The sequence below is a fragment of the Engystomops pustulosus genome, chromosome 1, assembly GCF_040894005.1.
Source record: "Engystomops pustulosus chromosome 1, aEngPut4.maternal, whole genome shotgun sequence".
Lineage (NCBI taxonomy): Eukaryota > Metazoa > Chordata > Amphibia > Anura > Leptodactylidae > Engystomops > Engystomops pustulosus.
Genome location: NC_092411.1, coordinates 297,316,911 through 297,325,068, shown reverse-complemented (window position 1 = coordinate 297,325,068; position 8,158 = coordinate 297,316,911).

The window sequence follows — 8,158 nt, the reverse complement described above, 5'->3', positions numbered from 1 at the left end:
CAATAGGAAATGGCAGCTAGAGGTGCAATGTGCACGGCACATGCCATGGGGAAAGAAAGATAAAGTGAGCTCTGTCTGTCACCTTCCGTGGTCATGGCTTCCTATGTGCTTCAAACCCCCCCCCCCCCCCCCCCCCCTCCGATTTCCAGCCGGGTGAAGCATTTTTTTTGTATCTGAAATGACCTGGAATGTCATTTGTAGTCGGTGAGAGGTTACAATAGCCTATGATATGCTGATTTTAAAAAGCCTTTGTCAGCATTTTGAATCATTTCAATAATTTACATAAGTTTAATTCACTTTAGCTCCCTGCAAGCAGTGTGTGGCATTTAACTTTCGAATTGTGTCGCATCACAATGCACTTACATGCACCAGGAAGAAGAAGGTGAACTCCGGGGACCTGAGCGGGGAAGTGACACATGCAGGATATCGGGCGCACGATCTTAGTGACTCCCCACACAGGACATTATACACGGACAATGCACTTACATGCACCAGGAAGAAGAAGGTGAACTCCGGGGACCTGAGCGGGGAAGTGACACATGCAGGATATCGGGTGCAGGATCTTAGTGACTTCCCACACAGCGCATTATACACGGACAATGCACTTATATGCACCTGGAAGAAGAAGGTTAACTCCAGGGACCTGAGCGGGGAAGCGACACATGCAGGATATCGGGCGCACGATCTTAGTGTCTCCCCGCACAGCGCATTATACACGGACAATGCACTTACATGCACCAGGAAGAAGAAGGTGAACTCCAGGGACCTGAGCGGGGAAGCGACACATGCAGGATATCGGGCGCAGGATCTTAGTGACTCCCCGCACAGCGCATTATACACGGACAATGCACTTACATGCACCAGGAAGAAGAAGGTGAACTCCGGGGACCTGAGCGGGGGAAGTGACACATGCAGGATATCGAGCGCACGATCTTAGTGACTCCCCGCACAGCGCATTATACACGGACAATGCACTTACATGCGCCAGGAAGAAGAAGGTGAACTCCGGGGACCTGAGCGGGGAAGCGACACATCCAGGATATCGGGCACACGATATTATTGACTCCCCGCACAGCGCATTATACACGGACAATGCACTTACATGCACCAGGAAGAAGAAGGTGAAATATGGGGACCTGAGCGGGGAAGTGACACATGCAGGATATCGGGCGCAGGATCTTAGTGACTCCCCGCACAGTGCATTATACACAGACAATGCACTTACATGCGCCAGGAAGAAGAAGGTGAACTCCGGGGACCTGAGCGGGGAAGCGACACATCCAGGATATCGGACGCACAATCTTAGTGACTCCCCGCACAGCGCATTATACACAGACAATGCAGTTACATGCACCAGGAAGAAGAAGGTGAACTCCGGGGACCTGAGCGGGGAAGTGACACATGCAGGATATCGGGCGCATGATCTTAGTGACTCCCCGCACAGCACATTATACACGGACAATGCACTTACATGCACCAGGAAGAAGGTGAACTCCAGGGACCTGAGCGGGGAAGCGACACATGCAGGATATCGGGCGCATGATCTTAGTGACTCCCCACACAGCGCATTATACACGGACAATGCACTTACATGCACCAGGAAGAGGAAGGTGAACTCCAAGGACCTGAGCGGGGAAGCGACACATGCAGGATATCGGGTGCACGATCTTGGTGACTCCCCGCACAGCGCATTATACATGGACAATGCACTTACATGCACCAGGAAGAAGAAGGTGAACTCCGGGGACCTGAGCGGGGAAGCGACACATGCAGGATATCAGGCGCACGATCTTAGTGACTCCCCGCACAGCGCATTATACACGGACAATGCACTTACATGCACCAGGAAGAAGAAGGTGAACTCTGGGGACCTGAGCGGGGAAGTGACACACGCAGGATATCGGGCGCAGGATCTTAGTGACTCCCCGTACAGCGCATTATACACGGACAATGCACTTACATGCACCAGGAAGAAGAAGGTGAACTCCGGGGACCTGAGCGGGGAAGTGACACATGCAGGATATCGGGCGCATGATCTTAGTGACTCCCCGCACAGCACATTATACACGGACAATGCACTTACATGCACCAGGAAGAAGGTGAACTCCAGGGACCTGAGCGGGGAAGCGACACATGCAGGATATCGGGCGCATGATCTTAGTGACTCCCTGCACAGCGCATTATACACGGACAATGCACTTACATGCACCAGAGAGAAGAAGGTGAACTCCAGGGACCTGAGCGGGGAAGTGACACATGCAGGATATCGGGTGCAGGATCTTAGTGACTCCCCGCACAGCGCATTATACATGGACAATGCACTTACATGCACCAGGAAGAAGAAGGTGAACTCCAGGGACCTGAGCGGGGAAGCGACACATGCAGGATATCGGGCGCACGATCTTAGTGACTCCCTGCACAGTGCATTATACACGGACAATGCACTTACATGCACCAGGAAGAAGAAGGTGAACTCCGGGGACCTGAGCGGGGAAGCGACACATGCAGGATATCGGGGGCAGGATCTTAGTGACTCCCTGCACAGCGCATTATACACGGACAATGCACTTACATGCACCAGGAAGAAGAAGGTGAACTCCGGGGACCTGAGCGGGGAAGCGACACATGCAGGATATCGGGTGCATGATCTTAGTGACTCCCCGCACAGCACATTATACACGGACAATGCACTTACATACACCAGGAAGAAAAAGGTGAACTCCAGGGACCTGAGCGGGGAAGCGACACATGCAGGATATCGGGTGCATGATCTTAGTGACTCCCCGCACAGCACATTATACACGGACAATGCACTTACATGCACCAGGAAGAAGAAGGTGAACTCCAGGGACCTGAGCAGGGAAGCGACACATGCAGGATATCAGGCGCAGGATCTTAGTGACTCCCCGCACAGCACATTATACACGGACAATGCACTTACATGCACCAGGAAGAAGAAGGTGAACTCCGGGGACCTGAGCGGGGAAGCGACACATGCAGGATATCGGGTGCATGATCTTAGTGACTCCCCGCACAGCACATTATACACGGACAATGCACTTACATGCACCAGGAAGAAGAAGGTGAACTCCGGGGACAGTGCACTTTCGGGGGAACTCCTCCGGACAGGTAGATAAATGTTCCCCTAGTGAGTTACTGATCCTGAATCGAGCACATTCTGAATTATTCTGTACGGTGCGACCAGAGGGGTGAAGGTTGTGTGTTCTGGAAGGTTCAGCTGGTTTTGACCTCCAGCTATGGACGTGTACTTTCAGTTTTGCTGGTGGAAATAGCAGAGTCACTGCCGCTGGGGGAGGGGGGGGGGGGTCTGCAATGACTTGTGGCTGCAGAAAACAAAAGTCACTGATAAGGGTGAACCATAAGTCAGTGATAGATAACAGGGGACTGTCCTCCTCACTGTTAGGCCTCATGCATGCGGCTGTGACCATGGAGTATTATGGGCTCATACACACAGCGGAGGATTCCTCAGCCCCCAGAATAACTGAAACCAAATGCTGATGGCAAATGGAAGCTCCATCTGTTACCAAGTCATTGCAAATATAGAAATAAAGGTCCTTCTATGATAGTTATGTTGTTTAACAAAACAAATATTTTTTTTTCTAGTTATTATAACATAATTACAGCATCAACTTGTCTGTGCTCGCAACTCCATCTGTCTATAGTTTCTGTTATGATTCACCACAAGGGCCACCTCTAAGAATTTTTGGGACTTAAGTAACTAGACTGTAAGCTCTTGTGTCCCCCCTCATCCACATAGACTGTAAGCTCTTGTGTCACCCCCTCATCCTCATAGACTGTAAGCTCTTGTGTCACCCCCTCATCCTCATAGACTGTAAGCTCTTGTGTCACCCCCTCATCCTCATAGACTGTAAGCTCTTGTGTCAACCCTCATCCTCATAGACTGTAAGCTCTTGTGTCACCCCCTCATCCTCATAGACTGTAAGCTCTTGTGTCTTCCCCTCATCCTCATAGACTGTAAGCTCTTGTGTCTTCTCCTCATCCTCATAGACTGTAAGCTCTTCTCTCCCCCCCTCACCCTCATAGACTGTAAGCTCTTGTGTCACCCCCTCATCCTCATAGACTGTAAGCTCTTGTGTCACCCGCTCATCCTCATAGACTGTAAGCTCTTGTGTCACCCGCTCATCCTCATAGACTGTAAGCTCTTGTGTCACCGCCTCATCCTCATAGACTGTAAGCTCTTGTGTCTTCCCCTCATCCTCATAGACTGTAAGCTCTTGTGTCTTCCCCTCATCCTCATAGACTGTAAGCTCTTCTCTCTCCCCCTCACCCTCATAGACTGTAAGCTCTTGTGTCACCCCCCTCATCCTCATAGACTGTAAGCTCTTGTGTCACCACCTCATCCTCATAGACTGTAAGCTCTTGTGTCAACCTTCATCCTCATAGACTGTAAGCTCTTGTGTCACCCCCTCATCCTCATAGACTGTAAGCTCTAGTGTCACCCCCTCATCCTCATAGACTGTAAGCTCTTGTGTCACCCCCTCATCCTCATAGACTGTAAGCTCTTGTGTCACCCCCTCATCCTCATAGACTGTAAGCTCTTGTGTCACCCCCTCATCCTCATGGACTGTAAGCTCTTGTGTCACCCCCTCATCCTCATAGACTGTAAGCTCTTGTGTCACCCCCTCATCCTCATAGACTGTAAGCTCTTGTGTCTTCCCCTCATCCTCATAGACTGTAAGCTCTTGTGTCACCCCCTCATCCTCATAGACTGTAAGCTCTTGTGTCTTCCCCTCATCCTCATAGACTGTAAGCTCTTGTGTCAACCTTCATCCTCATAGACTGTAAGCTCTTGTGTCACCCCCTCATCCTCATAGACTGTAAGCTCTTCTGTCTCCCCCTCACCCTCATAGACTGTAAGCTCTTGTGTCACCCCCTCATCCTCATAGACTGTAAGCTCTTGTGTCAACCTTCATCCTCATAGACTGTAAGCTCTTGTGTCACCCCCTCATCCTCATAGACTGTAAGCTCTTGTGTCACCCCCTCATCCTCATAGACTGTAAGCTCTTGTGTCACCCCCCTCATCCTCATAGACTGTAAGCTCTTGTGTCACCCTCCTCATCCTCATAGACTGTAAGCTCTTGTGTCACCACCTCATCTTCATAGACTGTAAGCTCTTGTGTCAACCTTCATCCTCATAGACTGTAAGCTCTTGTGTCACCCCCTCATCCTCATAGACTGTAAGCTCTTGTGTCACCCCCTCATCCTCATAGACTGTAAGCTCTTGTGTCATCCCCTCATCCTCATAGACTGTAAGCTCTTGTGCCCCCCCCTCATCCTCATAGACTGTAAGCTCTTGTGTCACCCTCTCATCCTCATAGACTCTAAGCTCTTGTGTCACCCCCTCATCCTCATAGACTGTAAGCTCTTGTGTCATCCCCTCATCCTCATAGACTGTAAGCTCTTGTGTCACCCCCTCATCCTCATAGACTGTAAGCTCTTGTGTCATCCCCTCATCCTCATAGACTGTAAGCTCTTGTGCCCCCCCCTCATCCTCATAGACTGTAAGCTCTTGTGTCACCCCCTCATCCTCATAGACTGTTAGCTCTTGTGTCACCCCCTCACCCTCATAGACTGTAAGCTCTTGTGTCGTCCCCTCATCCTCATAGACTGTAAGCTCTTGTGTCACCCCCTCACCCTCATAGACTGTAAGCTCTTGTGCTCCCCCTCATTCTCATAGACTGTAAGCTCTTGTGTCATCCCCTCATCCTCATAGACTGTAAGCTCTTGTGCTCCCCCTCATTCTCATAGACTGTAAGCTCTTGTGTCACCCCCTCATCCTCATAGACTGTAAGCTCTTGTGTCACCCCTCATCCTCATAGACTGTAAGCTCTTGTGTCTCCCCTCATCCTCATAGACTGGAAGCTCTTGTGTCACCCCCTCATCCTCATAGACTGTAAGCTCTTGTGTCACCCCTCATCCTCATAGACTGTAAGCTCTTGTGTCCCCTCTCATCCTCATAGACCAGTGATGGCGAACCTTTTAGAGAGCAGGTGCCCAAACTACAACCAAAACACACTTATTTATTGCAAAGTGCCAGCACGGAAATTTAAGTAGCAATTTATTGCTACCTGTTCAATCATATTGGCTAACAAAACAGTTGAAAGAATAAGGGCAAATTTTGACTAATGTTGTAGCATCTAGCTATGGTTCCCCTGTACAGGAAGAAATGTGGGGCCTAGAGGAGCTCTAAAGATAATCCTCACTTTTCCACATGGTCTACCTCTTCCTGCAGTCCCTAGCAATTAAGAATGTGTTTCTTTAAAATAGCACTGAGAGCATCATTTCTTGAGTCTCCGGGGATTGCAGCCTGATTCTTTGAATTCTATGTTGATGGCTTGGGTGCCCAAAAAGAGGGCTCTGAGTGCCACCTCTGGCACCCGTGCCATAGGTTCGCCATCACTGTCATAGACTATGAGCTCTTGTGATCAGGGCCCTCCCTCCTATTGTTCCATATGACTGTGTGTACTCTGTGTTGTAGTATCAGTAATGCGCTATGGAATATGCTGGCGCTATATAAATAAAGATTATTAGTAATTCTCTCTTATAATACGATGGATTTTGGACGTTTCCTTCTGGGCTTGTTTGTCGCCACCATTGATAGAGTTGGCCTTTGGTTGGTAGTTCAGGATACGTCAGTGATTACCATCATGTAAGACCCTCACACCCTTCAGCTCCACCTCCTGATGCTGGATTGCTGCACACGAGTGCCGTCTCTGGCTGCGGTCTCAGCTCGTATACCTCCCATACCTTCCTATGGAGTCATACACACAGCACTCGCCGGCAGCCGTTCTCCAGTCATGGGCATGTGACTGAGCGTGCATCAGAGGAATGCCGGGCGTCACCGGACCCTCCGCTGCTTTCCCTTTCTATATCTGACATAATGGGGGTCATTTACTAAGGGCCCGATTCGCGTTTTCCCGACGTGTTACCCGAATATTTACGATTTGCGCCGATTGTACATGAATTGCCCCGGGATTTTTGGCGCACGCGATCGGATTGTGGCGCATCGGCGCCGGCATGCATGCGACGGAAATCGGGGGGCGTGGCCGAACGAAAACCCGACGTATTTGGAAAAACCGCCGCATTTAAAAACCGAAAAAGTGTCGCTCGGGAAGCGCTTACCTTCACCTGGTCCGAGGTGGTGCATTCCGGCGCGTTGAGATGATTTTCAGCGCAGCAGCGCCACCTGGTGGACGGCGGAGGAACTACCTTAATGAATCCCGGCCGGACCCGAATCCTGTGCAGAGAACGCGCCGCTGGATCGCGAATGGACCGGGTAAGTAAATCTGCCCCATTGACTTTCACTTTACACGCCTGAGGTTTTATGTACATGCTCAGTCATAGATACAAATAACACGTCATAAGGATAAGACCACCACGGGTCCTGGGATGTAGGAATATTACAGCCCCTACAAGTCTGGGGTCACCCCCTACATCTGGTGCTAGAAGCTTCTTGGGGAATGGAGGATGAGGCCCTTCTGCTGCTATTAAACTGCGGTTCCAGGACCTTTGGAAGACCTTAAAAGGTCCTGAAATGGCTCTTGTGCACATGTGTATTGAGAGTAGGAACAGATGTATGAGGATTCATGGGTGAAGGTCCTTCTCAGTATATAATTGTGGTGGGTGGTTTGGATGGCCATGGGCCCCCTAGAAGACTTAGGCCCCGAGCCACCGCCCAAACAGTCTGTATGATAATCCACCACTGATTCTATGTCGTACTTTTGACCTTTATCTGTTAGTAAGTTTCTCTGTTTCGAGGAGCAGCCGTATATATATATTGTATACATTGCAGCTAGAGCCTCCATCCTGATGTATCACTAATGAGATAATATCCGGCGCACAATCAGGACAGGAGGCGGCAGAAACAGAAAAACAGCCACAACAGAGAAGTTTCCATGATATATATGGAGACCCCCCCCCCTCCCCTCTGATCCCAGATTCTGTGGAACCGTCCCGGACCTCAGTCTGTCCAGGGCTCTTCTGGGTTTGTCAAAGTAGTCAACTATCTAAGACAAAAGTATAAAGTGCAGGGACATGGACCGCAGAGATATTGTTAGGGGGGGGGGGGGATAGAAATAAAACCTTCCATAGCTGCAGCTCCTGCGTCTCCTACCTG